Consider the following 21,138-nt stretch of genomic DNA (forward strand, 5'->3'; position numbering starts at 1 on the left):
GTCGCACATGTCTTTAAAAGCCTAGACCTGAGATATGTTGCGTTAAGTTCTTAAAGCGTTGTTAGATTCATTGAAATTCATTTTAAAGTTGATATGTTTAGAGTTGCCTTTTTCGAGTTTAATCCTATCAATGGTTCACATGTGATGATGATCTGAAATTCCTAAGGCGCAATCTACAATGGTAAACAATCTTTGTCTATTTGAGCAATGAAAATCCTAGCTACTAGGGATAGAAAATAACAGTGCTTTTAAGAAAAGAGAAAAGAGCACACACTGGTGCATTTCCCTAAATCATCTTTTCGCACAAAAATCAAATAATGATAAATGGAAATGCATGTATTTGTTCTGTTCTCCTTAATGTGAAAAAATGCCAAAAAGGAAAACTAAATGCAGCAAAGATCTGAAATATTTCACTCAAAATGACATTTTCGACAATTTCTTCTTCAAAAGAGAAAGGAAGACTCAATGACACTTTTCAAATTTGAATAAAAATTCTTTCGACACTTTGAATATAAAAAAATTAAACCAAATACATGAAGAAACATTTAATCAATTATCGAGGGAAGGAAGAATTCAGGACACTTCTCTTTTCGACACAAAACGACAATTACGACACTTTTGTATCAAAGTGATAAATCAACTTAAACAACTTTTTGACAAAGGATTGTAAATGATGAACAAATACACAAAAAAATCACTAATCCTAATGTAATTGAGGCTGATCTAAGTGATGCAGGTAAGCTTCAATAAAGAGGCATTGTTCATATGCAGCAAAACAACCAAACAAAACTGAAAACAAGGTCAAAAACCCTCAATTTCTAGAATGGAAAAAGAGTTCAGTCAATCATCGCACCTAGGCTTCACAGAAACAGAGATGCATCGCACTTACTACACTCGGGAGGTGCGATGCATACTGAGTTACAGTGGAAGACAGTGCAATGGTCCAGGGAGCGCAACTGAAATGGGTTTTGGCTTAGATGTGCAGCTATTTTCAATGAGTTAGGCTGGGTTTTGATGAACAATAAAGAGCAAGGTATGTCAGAATGTCTTGAGAGGTTACTGAGCTACCAAGAGGGCACCTAGATGTGCTTGTAAGTCAAATGTTTAATTCATAAACTAAACCAAAGATTGACTGAAGCAACATTCATCTACTATTCAATTGCAGAGAAAGAGCACTTCGAAGGCTACCTGGCTAACTTTAGACTCTGTTATAGTTTATAAAACAAGCAATAACAACAAACAAACATCTGTTCATTCCCCAGTGGAGTCACCAATTTTTTTTCTGGGAAAACTAGTATTCCTAAAGAATGCTAGCCCTTTAGGTTTGGCAGCTACCCTAGAAACAACAGTTTAAAGCAATCCAATGATTTCTTCTATGTGTAACAGGTAAGAGAAAGATAATGGAACCAACCTGGAACTTCCACTTAATCCCTTGCTTGATCTCTCTCCCCTTTGACAGATCCTGCAACTCCTCCCCGTACTTAACACGCTTGGAGAGTACCTGCACAAGTACAACAACAAAGAACCATCAAAGCATCATGATCTATTACAACATAAACATTATAGAATCAGATATATAATGAACAAATGATAGCATTCACAAATGATAACATTCACAATTGCACAATCATATGGAAGAAAAATTGAAGAGCTTTATTAATAGAAAGGATAATTACAACCCAGTTGTTTGATCCAACATCATCCTTCCAGCTTCAATCCTTCTTCACCTCATGAAATAGCAAGATCACACCAACAATACAATGCTCTTTCCTCAATTACAAACTATCAGCACTTCCTTGCAATTCACAATATTCCAGCCTCTCGATCTCTTGGATGAGGGATCCTTTTATAGATGTGTGCAAGGGTGTGAGTCATCCATGGGGTTTGATTAGTGTCATTCCACTTGTTACAGTTGATTCCATAAGAGAAGAGATTGGAGATTTTCTTAGATCTCTTACTCATCCTTGGGCGAATTCAGAGAGGCAAGTGGCACAGGATAAGTTTCTAGAAGATCCCATGATTAACCACCTAGCAAACTATCTCGTAAATTTGTCCATCCTTGCCCATCGTACCCTATAGAAGGCCTAAATAGTATGCATCGCACCCTAGCAGTGTACCACTCAGTATGCATCGTACTTTGATAGTGGAGCAGTCAGTATGGTTCAATTTAGGCAATTTCTAGATGGTTTCTCAGATGGAACTTTTGGGGAATGATGTATTCAAATGACTATGTTCTTTTAGGGTATGAAAAAACTCTTTTAGGGTTTTATGAGCCCTAATACATCAACATATAATTTTGGGGTTGATGTGCCCAAATATGTCTATAACATCAAGTAATTAGGAACAAGGCTCATTTGATCTCCAAAGGGTATGCCCAAATAGAGGGGGTAGATTTCAAGGAAACCTTTGCACCAGTAGTGAGACTGGAAGCTATCAAAAAGTTCCTTGCATTTTCCAGTCATAAAAACATAAAGGTCTATTAGATGGATGTGAAGTTGGCATTCCTCAATGGAGATATTGAAGAAGAGGTTTATATTGGGCATCTAGAAGGATTCGCACTCATCAAAAATAAAATGTTTGTGTGCAAACTAAAATAGGCATTATACGGACTCGAATAAGCTCCCAGATCTTGGTATGAAAAAGTGGACCAATACCTTTAGCAATAAAGCTTTAAGAAAGGTAATGTAGACAACAATCTATACATAAAGTCTAAAGGTGATCATCTACTAATTGTAGTAGTGTATGTGGACGACATAATCGTTGGCAACGACTTGGAACAATTGGGACATTAATTCGCAAATTGTACACGGAAATAGTTCAAGATGTCCATGATCAAAGAGGTGTCTTTCTTCTTGGGATTGAAAATTTCTCAATCACAAAATGGGGTGTTTATCTCCCAATCCAAGTACCTATGAGAAACTCACAAGAATTTTGGACTGGAACATTGCAATCTAGTTAGCACACCTATGGTTACATGTTACAAATTATGCAAAGAAGATGAGATATCACTGGTAAATCATATTGAGTACATATCAATAATAGGAATCATGTTGTATCTCATAGCTTCGAGACCAAACATCATGCAAGCAATGGGTCTTGTAGCCTGATTTCAAGCTTTCCCTCATGAAAGTCATGTCATCACTGTCAAAAGGATTTTCAAATATCTCCAACTAACAACTGATTATGGATTGTGGTATGCTAAAAGCATAGAGTTTAAGTTGAAGGCCTATATTGGTGTTAATTAGATAGGTAGTATTGATGATAACAAGATTACCTTAGGTGCAACATTATTTTTGGGTAACTGCTTAGTGTCCTGGGTCATAAATAAACGAGCCTTCATTTCTTTATCAACTGCTGAAGCATAGTATATTGCAGCTACCACTTGTTGCTAAAAAATTCTATGGATGAAGTAGACCTTGAAGGAAATTAAGGTAGAGTTGACTGATCACATTCAAATCATGTGTGATAATATTAGTGCCATTAGTATCTCTAAGGATCATATCATGCACTCAAAGAGTAAGCACATCTCTATCCTATTCCATTTCTTAAGAGAAAAGGTTGCAGTTAATGTTGTTCAAATTGAATATGTTGCCACTAAAGACCAACTTGATGATATATTTACCAAGCCACTCGAAAGAGAGCCCTTTGAATATCTCAAGAAGAAGATAAGGTTTGTGACTCCTCCTCCCAAATGACTCAATTATGGTGTGTGTTGGCAGCTACTCAACATGTGGGATCAATGGAAGAGTAGGTTGCAATGGTCTAGGGGTAGCATTCAAGGGAATCCTATGCCATTGATGCCAAAGGAGGAGAATATTATGTAGAATTTTGTAGAATTTTTCCTACAAATCAGCTAGCTTTGATACCATGTAGAACATTTTCTACAAATCAGTTAGCTCTAATACCATGTAGAAATTTTCCACCTGTAGATCACCTGGTAATGCAATGTACTAAAGCAAAACACTTGATCTACTTCTACAAACAATTTAGCAGAAGCTTAATCAACCATGAGAAACATCAATAAGAACACATATAACTGATAAAAAGGAATCAATCACACATAACACAGAAGAATTTACCCAGGGAAAGAACCTGCCTAAAACCCCATCTTTGGATTATCATACAAGTGGAAATATAGTACGGATTACACAAAGCCTTAGCTTAGAAGCTATCCAGCTCTCAGTAAAATCCATCTGATACTCATAGACAGTCAAAGGCTTTTCACAAACCTTCTCCTCTACCCTCCAAGCCTCCTATTTCCTTGTGCAGTTTCCTTGGGGTCCAGTGCTGCCACCTGTGTGAATTGGCCTCTTCACACACTCACTAACCTCTGATCTAACTGCACAAACCTGAAGGAGATAAATCCTCATCATGGATGAGCTTCCTTTATAGGAAAAATATTCATCCAATTGATAGTACATTTTTCCTTCTCTGATCTCAACTGGGTCTCTGACAAAACTGACATGCATTAGTTATCCATGAGTGAATACATAGTTATCTGAAAATAATAGTTTTCACATGCATGCAAGCATCAACAAACTATATCTCATTAATTTAACAACTTGTTAAATTAATCTAACTGAACTTGACTAAGTTAAACTAAGTCAACTGATCCTCTCAATATAGAACACATCCTTAATTCCTTAATCACTGGAGCAAATCAAAGACACATTCCCCAATTAGTGGAGAAACTAATTGCATGTTCTCACAAAGACTTCAAGTTTAATTTTCCATAACTAATTAACTCATGGAGATTAATTAATTAATATTTTAAACTGCTGGTAAGACTAAATTCATTTTTACTTCATATAGTTAGACTAGGGACTGCTAAAAATAGGAAGGGACCCAGAAATGCTATTTTTAAAAGATTATATTTTTAATAGTTTCACCTCTCACCCAAGTGGCCAAAATGCTCATTGCCAATTACTATTTTTAGAAGTGCTATTTTTAGCAGTTCTATTTTTAGCAGTTCTATTTTTAGCACTTCCTAAATTTAGCTTTCTTGTTGCACACTTTTCAACACTCCCTCTCAACAAGAAAGGCTTCCTCTCGAACCCGATCCTGTAACTCTGGAATGTTCTGCATGCAACACATCTACCAAGTGCGGTTGCTCCAGCAACACTCAGAACAAGAAAACTCCCAACTGACCTCTCTATTGGGCTAGAAACATACTCTGATGTTGAAGCTCTACCTACTGCTAACAAGTGCTCCCTCTCTGACCTCTACACTATTGCAACATCTCCATGCATCTCACACCGTTGCACCCTTCTCTGTGCTACCCTACACTGTGCAACACACTTGTGCCTCTCGCATTGTTGCAGCCTGCATGCTCTGTGCTGTCCTAGGATTCCCTACACTGTAGCTCTCTCTGCCGCTCCATCTGCATCTGTCTCTACCTAATTAGTCAGTTCCTGCTGCTCCACATCGGGGATCCATAGCAAGGTCTCATCTAAGAAGTTGGGTACCTCAAGGATCTTGCCCCTCCTCCTTGGGATGATCACTCTATATCACCCCACCTCATACCTGGAGGTATGGCTACATGTTATCCCTCTACCCACTTGGCTCGAAGTTTCCCCCTACTAGAGGTCTCTACATGAGTAGATGTCTCTACTCGATCTCCTCTTAGCTTCTCTAGTTGTGGTTGCTCCACAACCTCTTGAAGCTGCTGCACCAATCGTGGCTCCTCCACAATCGTCTGAGACTTCTGTTGGCACTGCATGTTGAGAGGTAACATACTCTCCCTCTCAACCACCAAGTATCTAACCTTTGCCTTGCTCCCCAAGGCTTTGCATGCATCTTGTACCTCAAGTGCATACAAGTTATTGGCCAGCACACCAATCTATTTCCACTTTCCTGCCGTCACGAAATTTTCTAGAAAAAGAGCTGATTTTAAATCAACAATATCTCTGTCCTCTAAAATCCGATTCAGCTGATCTTTTTTTTTTATATATTTTGGGTATTTTTCCACAAGGAATCCAAATCTGCTATTTGTTTCTAAAAATTTTGTACATAAATTTTCAGATCTTCTCTACAAACTCTCGGCCCAAAACTCAAAACTTTGAAATCTTCTCTTCTTGTATATTGTTCTTCCTTGATCACCTGTGCTCCGATACCATGTAGAATTTTTCCTACAAATCAACTAGCTTTGATACCATGTAGAACTTTTTCTACAAATCAGCTAGCTCTAATACCATGTAGAAATTTCCCACTTGTAGATCACCTAGTAATGTAATGTACTAAAGCAAAACACTTGATCTACTTCCACAAACAATTTAGCAGAAGCTTAATCAACCATGAGCAACATCAATAAGAACACATATAACTGATAAGAATTAATCAATCACACATAACACAGAAGAATTTACCCAAGGAAAGCACCTGCCTAAAACCCCATCTCTGTATTATCATACAAGTGGAAATATAGTCCGGATTACACAAAGCCTTAGCTCGAAAGCTATCCAGCTCTCAATACAATCACTCTACTACTCATAGATAGTCAAAGGCTTCTCACAAACCTTCTCATCTGCCCTCCAAGCCTCCTATTTCCTTGTGCAGTTTCCTTGGGGTCTAGTGCTACCACCTATGTGAATTGTCCTCTTCACACACTCACTAACCTCTGATCTAACTGCACAAACCTAAAGGAGATAAATCCTCATCATGGATGAGCTTCCTTTATAGGAAAAATATTCATCCAATTGATAGTACATTGTCCCTTCTCTAATCTCAACTGGGTCTCTGACAGAACTGGCATGCATAAGTTATCCATGAGTGAATACACAGTTATCTGAAAATAATAGTTGTCACATGCATGCAAGTATCAACAAACTATATCTCATTAATTTAATAACTTGTTAAATTAATCTAACTGAACTTAACTAAGTTAAACTAAGTCAACCGATCTTCTCAATACAGAACTCATCCTTAATTCCTCAATCAATGGAGCAAATCAAGGACACATTCCCCAATTAATGGAGAAACTAATTGCATGTTCTCACAAAGACTTCAAGTTTAATTTTTCATAACTAATTAACTCATGGAGATTAATTAATTAATATTTTAAACTACTGGTAAGACCAAATTCGTTTTTACTTCCTATAGTTAGACCAAGGACTGCTAAAAATAGAAAGGGACCCAGAAATGATATTTTTAGAAGATTATATTTTTAGCAGTTTCACCTCTCACCCAAGGTGGCCAAAATTCTCATTGGCCAAACTTCTATTTTTAGAAGTGCTATTTTTAGCAGTTCTATTTTTAGCACTTCCTAAATCTAGCATTTCTTGTTGCACACTTTTCAACATATTATTGGTGCATCAAAGAGGAATAGAAAGACCATGCATGGTTTCATGGGGATATTATGTTATTTCCATCAATGCCAAAGGGGGATATTGTTGGACAGTTGGCATTGTATGGATAGCTAGTGGCTACAGGTGTGTTGGCATTGATGTCAACTAGATTGCCATGGAGGTTTGTGGTAGAATATGCTAGCATTGATATGATTGATGTGTCAATCATAGGGGGAGTCTTATGGTTGCTACAATCTCTAGTGGAGAATCATCATAGTAGTAGGCTTATTGGATAAGCCATAAAATGATGAGTATGGTGGTTGGGAGTCCAGGATTCCAAACAAAAGAGAAGGGCCAAGGTGAAAAGAGTGAAAGAATGTTTGTAGCCATTTCTTAGGCAGAATATGGACTCAAATCCTACATCAGACCCTCTCCACTAGAAATTTATCTGAAAAATCTTTCCAATGGTGTGTTGAAATCTGCAAATTTCCCCGTGGATCAAAATTTATTGACTGTTGAAGTTAGTCCTAAGTGGTTCATAGTATCAGAGCAAGCAGAATATCAAAGGTTGGATTCCCTTATAATTCTTAAAGTTCTGATCCGATATCAAGGTTGAAGCACATCGAGACCCGATATCGAAACCTTGGAGCCGAGGGCATATCTGAATATCGGAAGCTGGAAGCCATAGAAACATCAAAGGTTGGAGCATACTAGAACCTTGGAAGGTCAAGGCCATCAGAACCTTGGAACCTTGTAAGTTCTTATAAATTGTAAGTATTTGAAACTATTGAGGTTTGTGAATGAGAATAAATACAAAAGAAAACATTGAAAAACTAAGAACCGATGGACCCTTTCTCTCTCCTCCAATTCGACACATAGTAGCAGCTGATTGGCCCACAGGAGTATTGAATGAATATGATGTGGCAGTATGGACAAAACGTGGCAGTTAGATTTGACATTTTTGTTGGCCTAATGGAGAAAATTTGGGTGACATGTGTCACCACTAAGGAGGTGCCACGTGGAGTGATGACGACAACATGATGTCATCTCAGAGGTTGGCATATCGGAGGTTGGAGTTTTTGTAACTCCTGTCTAATTTTTTTGTAGAAAAGTTACAATTTGATTAAAGGGGTTCTAATATGTGGCACATGGTCAAGGGGACTAATAGAACCAAGGATGTAGAGTGAGGTAAGCACCTAAGTGCTATGGAGAATATCGGAGGTCTAGGAATTTAGAACTTAGCTAAAGAAAGTTACAATGTAGGGAGCCCCAATGTATGATGGTGTCTGGACATAGAAACCCAAAAGAACCAAGGGGGATAGCTATACACAAGGAGATAGTCCCCCTGACAGGAGCATAAATTCCCTAGCCCCTAGCACTAATCCTCTAGTCACAGGCTCTATCATATGAGAAAGAGAATGGTCAAGGGGCTAAGAAGGTAGGGCCCCTAATGGCATATGAATGGTGTGAATTCATAATGTTATTTTAATATAAGTTATGATGTGTTATAGCTATGATATTGTAGTAAAAAGAGTTAAAGAATGAATGGGTTGACATCTAGAGAGTAAATGAAATCCAAAGGATTTTATTGATGGATTAATGGCCATTGTCAAAGATGGTTGGGTTAAGGCAGCGAGAACCATGACATGAAGCAGTATATAATGGAGTTTGTATTGAATAGAATCAAGGCATCTTTGATCTTGCCTGCACGCTTCTATGAATTAAAGGAAAAACATAGCCTCTGGGACAAGAAATTGGATCACATGAAGAAAATATCCATGTTGGATTATGTTATCACCCTATAATTAACCTCTAGGGTGCAAAAAGGACCACAGAGGTAACCACAAACCTATTTTAGGCTAAGGTCTATCCTCCCTAGCCTTGGAGAGGGCTCTCTCATTAGGTTCTTCTATCAATCAACTAGATGATTGATAAGATCTAGATTTTAGGCTGGTTATGATGATCAGAGGATGATTTTGAGTTTGATTTATTGAAGGTGGGTGAAGAGGGCAGGACTACTTAAAATTGTAGCACTTTTATAGGTTTGAATGAATCAGGGATATGGTGCAATCCACACAGAAGCAAGGTAGGAAGACCTATAGGTAATCAATCAATTTTGTTGTAGTAGTGTTGTGCTGTACAACAACCCCCCATTTCATAAAACTTTTATACAAAATCATAATATGAAATGGGTCCCTTTTAAAATAAACTTAGATGTGTAAATAAATTGGTATTAACCCATCATAAGAAAAACCCTTATCAAAAAGGCTTAACGTAAACGAATTATTTTAATAAAAGCCTTTTTGAATAGAAATAAAGTGTGGCTTTAAAATATTATAAAATTCTTCGTTATTGTGATAAAGCGATCGCAAGATCGCATATTGCAATAACAAAGGAAGCATGCACAAAGATACATCCATTCTCTCCCATCCGAAAAGCATATCACAATCGGATATTGGAAAAGGTAAATGCCAAAGCAACAATGTAATAGAGCCTTTTGAATTCTCCGATGCGATAAAGTGTATCACCATCGGCAATAGGCAATAACAAGTTAAGACATGATGGAAGGCAGACTCAAATCCTCTAATGCGATAAAGCATATCACAATCGGCTATCAGAAAAATCGCATTGACACAGCAATAAAGCCCGAATCCATTCCCCGATTGCGATGCATTAATGAGGCGTGTATCTCGAGGATATATCTTAAAAGTTTGCATGCATTATATCACCTTTCTGTGATCGGAGATGTTTAAAACAAGCATTAAAGCCTTTCCTTTCACGTTACTGATCGTCGATTTGTGAATTATCACTGATTATCCATCAAAGAAATCTAAGCCACCTTGAATGAATCATTTGGCATATAAACGACATGATGGGCATTTAAAACTTCCTTTACCATGATTGACAAGTTAAACAGCTAATCAATGAAGCAGTTAAGGGTAGATATTTTCTTTAGATTTTATCTATGGCAATCTTACTATAATCCATTATCACCTACTGATCGATGTAACTATTTTTCATTATCATATTGGTTTGTAGTAGCATTTCTCTGTATCACTATTTTTCCAATCGCTTGTGCAGAATTCCACTGAGATTAGGAATTTGAAACAAATGGGAAAGAAATCAAATAAATTCGTAGCAACGACTCCCACAACAGCATTGCAGCCAGCCAAGGATCCCGAACCAAGCCAAAAGGGTTAATCTCAGACACTACGTGCCTCGGTCTTGGAAACACTAGCTGAGAACATCTAAAATCTAATAGAGGCAGAGGAGCCTGAGAAGATATCAGAAGAAGCCGCAGCTGACTCAAGTAACAAATTGGAAGTGTCCCTCAAAGATTTAGCTTGTTCACATTTACATAGAATAGCAGCACGAGAAAAAATCCTCCCATATACTGACGTACTAAGATGGGTGGTAGAGGAAATTCCAGTCTCAAACAGAACATTTTGCACAAGTGACGGGAGGATATTTGGCTCGTTTCAACCTAATGATCTAAGGAAAATGTATCACTTGCTTGAGCCTTAAAAGTGGTACAACAAAGCCTTCCTTGAAAAGTTTGCAAAGGAAAACGAGTCAGAATCGACCCAGATTAGGCAGTGGAGACATTTTCTGGAGAAGCACAAGGATGAATCATCAGGTAAGTACTTTGTGGACTCATTAGCTTCTCCTTACTTTTATGCCAGAGCAATGATGTGTAGAATGTGGGGAATACATGAGTCTGCCAAGTTTACTATTGAAATGGTCCCTATGATGGAGGTAGCCATCAACAGTTATGTGATGGATTGGGCAAACATTTTGTCCGACAAATTAGCCATAGCAATTCTCGAATTCAGATCAAGTTCACGTAAAACTACCAGGACCATTCCCCCTTTTTATTACAGTGCTTATATTATGGATACTCTTTGCTTTAATTCAGAATATGATACTCAGATGGAGATGGACTCCCGAAAACCCTAAGCTAATCCATATTTATCATCAAATGTTATGGAAGGCTCACTACAAAGATCATTTGTACAAAATTTGCAATGGTTTTATGTTGCCTGTCTATTATGCTATTTTTGATAAGCCTGGACCATTCTAAATCAGCGAGAATATAGGCCCTTCTACATTCATATTGCAAGATCTATCAGGAAAGAGAGATTCTCTTCCCGTCAACGGCCTTATCTTAAGAAAATTCTTCAATTGAGGAGGTAACCCCTTCTCCCTTTGTAAATATTCAATTTTCAGCAAGATTTGTGTGAATAACTTATTTTGTTTAAAATCCTAGGAAAATAAAGTTGTCAAAAGCCTCCCATTGGTCTTTGCTATATTTAAAAAGTTACTCAGAAGAAAATAGTTTTGATATTTACTTTTAAGAAATGGAAGCCTTAAAGGAAAAAGAAATTTCTAGGAAATTAGGTATAATTAGATTCTGTATACCCCATTTTATTTTTGTGAAATCTTCTCAAAACTTAGAAATATTGTAAATCATTTAAAGTTTTAAGAAGCCTGAAAATAGTTATCAATACAAAAAAAAGACTGATTCAGTCTTAGCATCTTCAACTCCCACACTGTCATCCATATTCTCTTAAGGAGAAAATTGTTCATCCCATCCATAAACGTTTATAATTACTCAGAGTGTAATTCTAAAATATATTTGATATAAAAGATAAGAGGTCTTATTACAAGCCTGCTTACCACGATCATAGGGGAATAGTTCAACTAACATTACCAACATTGTGTTGGCATTATGGCTAAAGTGTTGTCCTTGATGGCAACCCATTCAGGTGATAGACCAATGTACTTCAAGTCAGCAGCAGAGGTTGATGATCAGCTATCAAATATTGAAGAAAATAAGAAGTACGCAGGAAATCAGTTCCTAAGGTGCATACCCGCAGGTACACCATGCAGGGACCACGTCCAGAGACGCAGGCCAGCCGTTCAGGAGGTGCGTACCCCCAGTTCACACATTTCAAGGCAAAGAAATTCACATGTGGGGTTTCTTATGTTTTACTCTTGGTATCTAGCCGACGGTATTGTGTTATTATGGTGTCGGCTCGTGGTATTGTTCCATGATTTGAGGAGGAGCTTGCCTATATAAAGCAAAGGAGATCATTTGGCTTGGGTATGTCTTTGGTTGAATATCTTATGAGGGTTTGATCTGGTCTAGATCTAAAGAAGGCGAATCTACTGATAGACTGAGATCTCTTCGGCGCATGATCAGATCTGTAGATCTGACTGTCTAGGTTATTCTTGAAGTCTTGAAATCATTTATGCCCAAGGGTATGCAAGTACAGTGAAAGAAAAGTGCGCTGGTACGCAGGCTCAGAAGCGCTGCAGGTGCGCCGGTACGCAGGTGCAGAAGCACATCAGGTGCGTCCGGGACGCAGTTCAGTAACAGGAGACCTGCGTGGGGACGCAGAGTAGACTAAGCTTCAGGTGCGTCCGCATAGTAAAAGTACGCGGCACGATAGTAGTTTTGGGTGCGTCCCTGCAGTAAAAGGACGCGGCGCATATAGTTTTGGGTGCGTCCCTGAAGTAATGTTCTGTTGACTGTATTTTTCTGTTGATAAGGTGTCTGGGTTAGTTCTGTTATTGCTGATCTGATAACTGTAGTGGACTGTAACTTTTATGTACTTGATCATCATTTGATGCTTTATGAAAAGAAGTAGGGGTTGTAGCTCCTTCCAGAGAGACTGGAAAAAGAGAGAGAGAGAGAGTTGTAGCTCTCTACAGGTTGCAGCCTGCGTACTGGTAAAGGATTGCACCAGTACAAAACCATTGTAAAAGAAGTTTCTAACTTGAAAGAAGATAGAGACAATTGCAGCAGGTGGTTTTTCACCCACATTGGGTTTCCACCTTACATCTTGTGTTCTTTGGTGTGACTATCTGTTTCTTTTGTTCATGCTCATTATTTTATGGTACTGACATGCACAAATAATTCAAAGAACAAATAAGGAAGATTTGCAAAAAGTATTAGATAATACTGATTCACCACCCCCCCCCCCCCCCCTCTCAGTATTATTTCCAACAATTGGTATCAGAGCAGGTCCTTCAGAGGAAGCTTGATCGCTTGAAGGAAAAGATCCATCAGAGGCTAAATCCAGAAAGAGAGGCACACATCAGGCCACCAGTATTTGACGGAACAATTTTACTCACTGGAAGATAAGAACCACTGTATATCTACAATCACTTGAGCAGAAGTTTGGGGAATCATAGAAGGAGGATACAAATTCCCCATCAGCAACTCCTACAGATCCAGCAGAGAAAAAGCAATATGAGCTCAATGCCAAAGCCGTTACTGTCCTATTGAGTAGTTTGACTCAATCAGAATTTATGAAGATCATGCATTTCAAATCAGCTAAGGAAATATGGGACAAAATCGTTACAAGCTACGAAGGAGATGATCAGGTAAAAAGAGCAAAGCTTCAAACTCTCAGAATCCGTATGAAACTCTTAAGATGCGTATAACGAAAGCATAGCTAATTATTTCATGCGTATGGATGAGATTGTGAATTGTATGAGGGATCTGGTGAAGAATTTGAGGAAGTTGTCTTAGTTGAAAAAGTTTTGAGATCTCTGTCTACTAAATTTGTTTCTAAAGTATCTGCCATAGAAGAAAAGGAGAATGTGAGAAAATCACCATGTCACAACTTCACGGGATCTTAACTGCTTTTGAAATGCGACAAGAGGTACCACCAGAGGCCGCATTCGAAGTGTCAAGGAAGAAGATGAGGTAAATTTTGTCAAGAATCTTGAATGGGGAACTGGACGTTCAAAGGTAAGCTACCTTTCAAATGTTTTCTATGTGGTAGAGTTGGTCACTATGCTGCTAGATGTCCTCATAACAAAGGAAAGATAGCTGAAGAAGATGGTAGAAGCTATTACACCCATATTAAAAGTTCATTCAATGATAGTGAAGATATTAGAAGTCTCATGGCACATAAGAAGAAGAATGCTTCATCCAATAATAGCGAAGATATTAAAAGTCTCATGGCACATGGAGAGAAGAATGCAGAAACTGAAGAAGTTGCCAAATTAAAAGAACAATTGGAGACAGAAATTAGGGTAAGGGAGTAATTGCAGGATATAGTAAAGGATCAGAGTACAACTATTCAGAGACTTGAATCAAAGATCCTCTCTCTAAAAGAAGATCTTGAAGATCAAGAACATGAAGTGATCAAACTAAAGCGACAAGTGGAAGAAGGGAGAAAAGTTGAAGAAGACCTAAGGAAGCATTGTTGGCATTATGGAGGATGGTCAGAAGGAGATCTTGGAAATAGCTGCAATATGTCTCTATCTCTTTCATGGTGGATTATGGTTCTTCGTTGCAGATCTGGTGCATATTCAGGGGGAGCATGATCTTAGGGGGAGCATACCCCTTTGCCCTTGATGTCAAAGGGGGAGAATGAAGCTGAAGTTTGTGAGGTTGCCATCAAGACCAAAGGGGGAGATTGTTGGCATTATGGCTAAAGTGTTGTCCTTGATGGCAACCCATTCAGGTGATAGACCACTGTACTTCAAGTCAGCAACAGAGGTTGATGATCAGCTATCAAATATTGAAGAAAATAAGAAGTACGCAGGAAATCAGTTCCTAAGGTGCGTACCCGCAGGTACACCATGCAGGGACCGCGTCCAGAGACGCAGGCCAGCCGTTCAGGAGGTGCGTACCCCCAGTGCACACATTTCAAGGCAAAGAAATTCACATGTGGGGTTTCTTATGTTTTACTCTTGGTATCTAGCCGACGGTATTGTGTTATTATGGTGTCGGCTCGTCGTATTGTTCCATGATTTGAGGAGGAGCTTGCCTATATAAAGCAAAGGAGATCATTTGGCTTGGGTATGTCTTTGGTTGAATATCTTATGAGGGTTTGATCTGGTCTAGATCTAAAGAAGGCGAATCTACTGATAGACTGAGATCTCTTCGGCGCATGATCAGATCTGTAGATCTGACTGTCTGGGTTATTCTTGAAGTCTTGAAATCATTTATGCCCGAAGGTACGCAGGTACAGTGAAAGAAAAGTGCGCCGGTACGCAGGCTCAGAAGCGCTTCAGGTGCGTCCGGGACGCAGTTCAGTAACAGGAGACCTGCGTGGGGACGCAGAGCAGACTAAGCTTCAGGTGCGTCCGCATAGTAAAAGTACGCGGCGCGATAGTAGTTTTGGGTGCGTCCCTGCAGTAAAAGTACGCGGCGCGATAGTAGTTTTGGGTGCGTCCCTGCAGTAATGTTCTGTTGACTGTATTTTTCTGTTGATAAGGTGTTCTGGGTTAGTTCTGTTATTGCTGATCTGATAACTGTAGTGGACTGTAACTTTTATGTACTTGATGATCATTTGATGCTTTATGAAAAGAAGTAGGGGGTTGTAGCTCCCTTCCAGGAGAGACTGGAAAACGAGAGAGAGAGAGAGTTGTAGCTCTCTGTAGGTTGCAGCCTGCGTACTGGTAAAGGACTGCACAGTACAAAACCATTGCAAAAGAAGTTTCTAATTTGAAAGAAGATAGAGACATATTGCAGCAGGTGGTTTTCACCCACATTGGGTTTCCACCTTACATCTTGTGTTCTTTGGTGTGACTATCTGTTTCTTTGTTCATGCTCATTATTTTATGGTACTGACATGCATAAATAATTCAAAGAACAAATAAGGAAGATTTGCAAAAAGTATTAGATAATACTGATTCACCCCCCCCCCCCCCCTCTTAGTATTATTTCCAACACATTGCATACCAAAACAGGGTAATGGCTTATAATTATAAGACAAGAGGTCTCATCATGAGCCAGCTTGTTCAGTTAAATTACAACTAGTGAATGGCATTGTCAACAGCTGGCCACCAAACTAGGACAATGGCTTTTTATCTTACAAAATAAGGAAAAAAGGAAAAAGTAATACAAAAAATATGGAAACATATCTTTTGATTCATTCTTTTTAATTATACTCTGAAATGGATGGAATAATGAATGGTAAAATGGTTAAAAGGTAACCCTGTCGAGACTATAAATGTTTGTTGGTAGCAGAGGCTCTACCTATGACAAAGGAGTCATTTTAAAGCTAAGTTTGGAAAATCTTTTGTTTTATCATTATCAACCAATTAAGGCTTATTTAAAACTTAAAATGTATTTAATTTTAAGAACAGAAGGAAATAGAAAAATAGTTATAATTATGTTCAGAATTTATGATACCTAGTTATATTAGATTTTCTCTATCATGTAAGATTTCCATATTAAGAAAGTTTAAGTATTTTAATTAATTTCTCAGAGATAATTTTTTCTCCCAGTAAATCGCCAATTGTTGTGTTGTACAACAACCCCCCATTTCATATAATTTTTATACAAAATAATAATATGAAATGGGTCCCTTTTAAAATAAACTTAGATATGTAAATAAATTGGTATTAACCCATCATAAGAAAAACCTTTATCAAAAGGCTTAACGTAAATGAATTATTTTAATAAAAGCCTTTTTGAATAGAAATAAAGTGTGGCTTTAAAACATTATAAAATTCTTCGTTATTACATAAAGCGATCGCAAGATCGCATAATGCAATAACAAAGGAAGCATGCACATAGATACATCCATTCTCTCCAATCCAAAAATCATATCGTAATTGGATATCGGGAAAGGTAAATGCCAAAGCAGCAATGTAACAGAGCCTTTTGAATTCTCTGATGCGATAAAGCGTATCACCATCGGTAACCGGCAATAACAAGTTAACACATGATGGAAGGCAAATTCAAATCCTCTAATGCGATAAAGCATATCACAATCAGCTATCAGCGAAATCGCATTGAAACAACAATAAAGCCCGAATCCATTCCCTGATTGCGATGCATTAATGAAGAGCGTATCTCGAAAATATATCTTAAAAGGTTTGCATGCATTATATCACCTTTCAGTGATCAAATATGTTTAAAACAAGCATTAAAGCCTTTCCTTTCACGTTATCGTTCGTCAATTTGCGAATTATCACTGATTATCCATAAAAGAAATCTAAGCCATGCTTGAATGAATCATTTGGCATATAAACGACATGATGGGCATTTAAAACATCCTTTACCATGATTGACAGGTTAAACGTTAATCAATGAAGCAGTTAAGGGTAGATCTTTTCTTTAGATTTTATCCGCGGCAATCTTACTATAATCCATTATCACCTGCTGATCGACATAACTCTTTTTCATTATCATATTGGTATATAGTAGCATTTCTCTGTATCACTATTTTTCCAATCGCTTGTGCAGAATTCCACTGAGATTAGGAATTTGAAACAAATGGGAAAGAAATCAAAGAAATCTGCAGTAGCGGCTCCTATAGTAGCATTGCAGCCAACCAAGGATCCCGGACCAAGCAAAAAAGGGTTAATCTCAGATACTACATGCCTCGGTCTTGGAAACACTAGCTAGGAGAGCATCTACAATCTAATAGAAGCAGAGGAGCCTGAGGAGATATCAGAAGAAGCCACAGCTAACTCAAGTAACAAATCGGAAGCGTCCCTCAAAGATTTAGCTTGTTTATATTTTCACAGAATAGCAGCATGAGAAAAAATCCTCCCATATACTTACGTAGTGAGATGGGTGGTAGAGGAAATTTCAGTCTCAAACCGAATATTTTGCACAAGTGACGGGAGGATATTTGGCTCGTTTCAACCTAATGATCTAAGGAAAATGTATCGCTTGCATGAGCCTAAAAAGCGGTACAACAAAGCCTTCCTTGAAAAATTTGCAAAGGAAAACGAGTCAGAATCGGCCCTGATTAGGCAATGGAGATATTTTCTGGAGAGGCACAAGCATGAATCATCAGGCAAGTACTCTGTGGACTCATTAGCTTCTCCTTACTGTTATGCCAGAGCAATGATGTGTAGAATGTGGGGAATACATGACTCTGCAAAGTTTACTATTGAAATGGTCCCTTTGATGGAAGCAGCCATCAATAGTTATGTGATGGATTGGGCAAACATTTTGTCCGACAAATTAGCCCCAACAATTCTCAAATTCAGATCAAGTTCACGTAAAACTACCAGGACCATTCCCCCTTTTTATTACAATGCTTATATTATGGATACTATTTGCTTTAATTCTGAATATCTGATACTCAGATGGAGATGGACTCCCGAAAACCCTAAGCCAATCCATATTTATCATCAAATGTTATGGAAGGCTCACTACAAAGATCATTTGTACAAAATTTGCAATGGTTTTATGTTGCCTATCTATTATGCTATTTTTGATAAACCTGCCCCTAGGATTTCCGAAGAAGCAGGGATCGACTTGACTGCAGTAAGTAACTGGTTCAGCAAAGACAAGTTCACTTATATAAGGCTTTTTGGTAGACTTACAAAACCCCATGTTCTTCCCCTGTATGTACCCGATAAGCTGTTAGCTTGGGAATTGGCCTACCAAATAACAACGGAAGGAACATCCAAAACCCTTAAAAATTCCAAGAAACAGGTATGGCCTACATTTCCTTTAAGATGCAGTGTTTATACTCTCCATGATTACAAACATGCAGAAAAGGAGATAGAAAAAATAAAAAATGCTCAATCTTGCAACAATTCCCAACAGACAATATGATCCAAGAAAAGTTGCCTATAATGTTCTTGAACAAGCCAAACTTGCAAAGTTTGATCATGAAAAGGATGAATTTGATGACCTATTTTCCTCAGCAGAATCATTATTTCAGGTAAAAACATTGGCCAGGATTAGGTATCAAGATGAAGGGCTGGAAGTGTTTAATAGGCTTAGAGAACAGAGGTTGCAAACTCTGCCTCTAGACTTATTAGCCACCACCCCAGCAATCCAGTCAAGCAAGCCTGAACAACAAACTGTTGACAAATCTCCTGCTATGGAAAAAATTCCTGAGAAAGGAAAAGCACTTGCACAAGAGAAATCACAAGAGAAAGAACAAGGAAAAGGCAGTGAACACATGGATATAGATACTCAGATTGATCCCAAGCTCCTTAAAGAATGGCAACAGTTCGATTCCATTATAAGCAATCCTAAGAATTCACAGGGTTTTAGCATGCCTGAAGTGACAATTGGTCACAAGATAGCAACAAATATGGTTCCAACTGAAGGAACCAACGGCCTACCCATAAGTAAAGATGTAGAGATAATTCCTAAGGATCCATCGGATGAAATTATTTTTCATATAGAAGAAATACCACCTTTAGACATCTTCTACATCCCTAAGCATAGGGTTGTAGTAAAAAGACAAAGAAAAAAGAGAATGATTGATCAATCTTCTCTTTTACCTGCACAAACAGAGATGGCTAATGTGGTATGGAAAGAAGAATTCAATCCTTCCGAAGATCTCACAAAACTCTCCCAATATGTCGGGGCATATTCAGCAGCCACTATGGATAAAGCATCAAAAGTGAGCAATTTACTCAATGAAAAAGATCAGACAATTGTTTCATTGGAGGCACAGGTATCCGAAAGACAACAGAGAATAGAGCAATTAGAACAGCAGTTAGCAGCACAGCAGCAAGTAAACAACCAACTAAACGAGCAATTTCTCAAGGAAAAGCAGAGAATAGATCAAAGTGCAGTGCAGAAACAAAAGGAGTTATCTTTAGCATTGGCCAAGCTAAAGACAATGAATGAACAAATGAGCAAAACAAAAGATGAGCAAATCGCTCAACTATCACAACAGATAGAAAGGTTCAAAATTTTTCCTCAACCAGCAGAGTTCAGGTCCAAAGCTCTCCAGATCAATAAGGCATTGATTAAATAGTTAAATTTACTATGTCATAATATTTCCCTTGCTGAGCCCCTCTATGAGATTGCTTCATCAATGATTGACAAATCAGTTGACGCAAGACAGAATTTGGAACAGGCCAATGAGACATTAACAAACTTTCTTGCCTAGCAAGAAACCAGTGAAGGGCAAGCTGCAAATCTGCCTAAAATTCTAGAATCACACAAGGAAATTATTTTCCTAGAATGGCAATCACAATTGATGAAAGCAGAAACGGAAACTTCAAGATGTAGATCAGCAATCGATAATTTGATTGAGCTAATTAATGATACTCTTTATCTGTCTAATTTGATTTCACAGTGCATTCCAGGTAAATTTCCATCAGACAAAGCATTGGAACAGACATGCAAACAAGAATTGGTAAAGAAGGAGAGACTAATCGCAGGAATCCAAAGTTTAACTTGGGACACCTTTTGGTTCTTCCTAGTTAAACCATACAATCAAAGGACAGCACTCAAATGTTTAACTGATGCGATCAGTTACATGATTCCCGAAATTCATGATGCTACGTATTCAACCCAACTTCATTCACGTCTGAGTCACCCTCCAGAATTGCAGCCAATGCGTTCTATCTGCCAGCTTAAGCCAAAGGATGATCGACCGAAACAGTGAATCATTCTACCGACTGCAAGTAGGCCTATTTCAAGGAGATTTTCATGATTTGGTTATACCACCTAATAGCATTTTTATTTCATAATTAGTGAGCTTAGATAGTATTTATATACCCTTTCATGTCTTTAGAAAGGGTCCTCAATTTCTGTATAAAACTTGGATCGGGAGTCACACTATTGTGCTTCCGATATATATTTTTTACGAAGACTGGCCTATATTCTGAATTTTAATGAAGAATACTTTGATGAGATATGCACTACTACTTTTTGTGAGAGTATTTCTAAGTTAGAAGATGGAATCTGAATGTGATTGATATCAGGAATGATCCAAATTACATATGGTACTATTATCTATGTCTTTGCTCTATTCTTTTATATGAATCAACATTTATTCAATCCTGCTATCATTGAATATATGTATGTGTTTTAACAGCAGTCCTTATACTTATCACTATTGAATGTTTAAGGAATGTTATTCTTTCAATCATATTTATGTCAATGATATATGAAGAA

The sequence above is a fragment of the Pinus tabuliformis genome, chromosome 5_2 (assembly GCF_031772625.1).
Source record: "Pinus tabuliformis cultivar Carrire ecotype Pingquan chromosome 5_2, CPIR1, whole genome shotgun sequence".
Classification (NCBI taxonomy): domain Eukaryota; kingdom Viridiplantae; phylum Streptophyta; class Pinopsida; order Pinales; family Pinaceae; genus Pinus; species Pinus tabuliformis.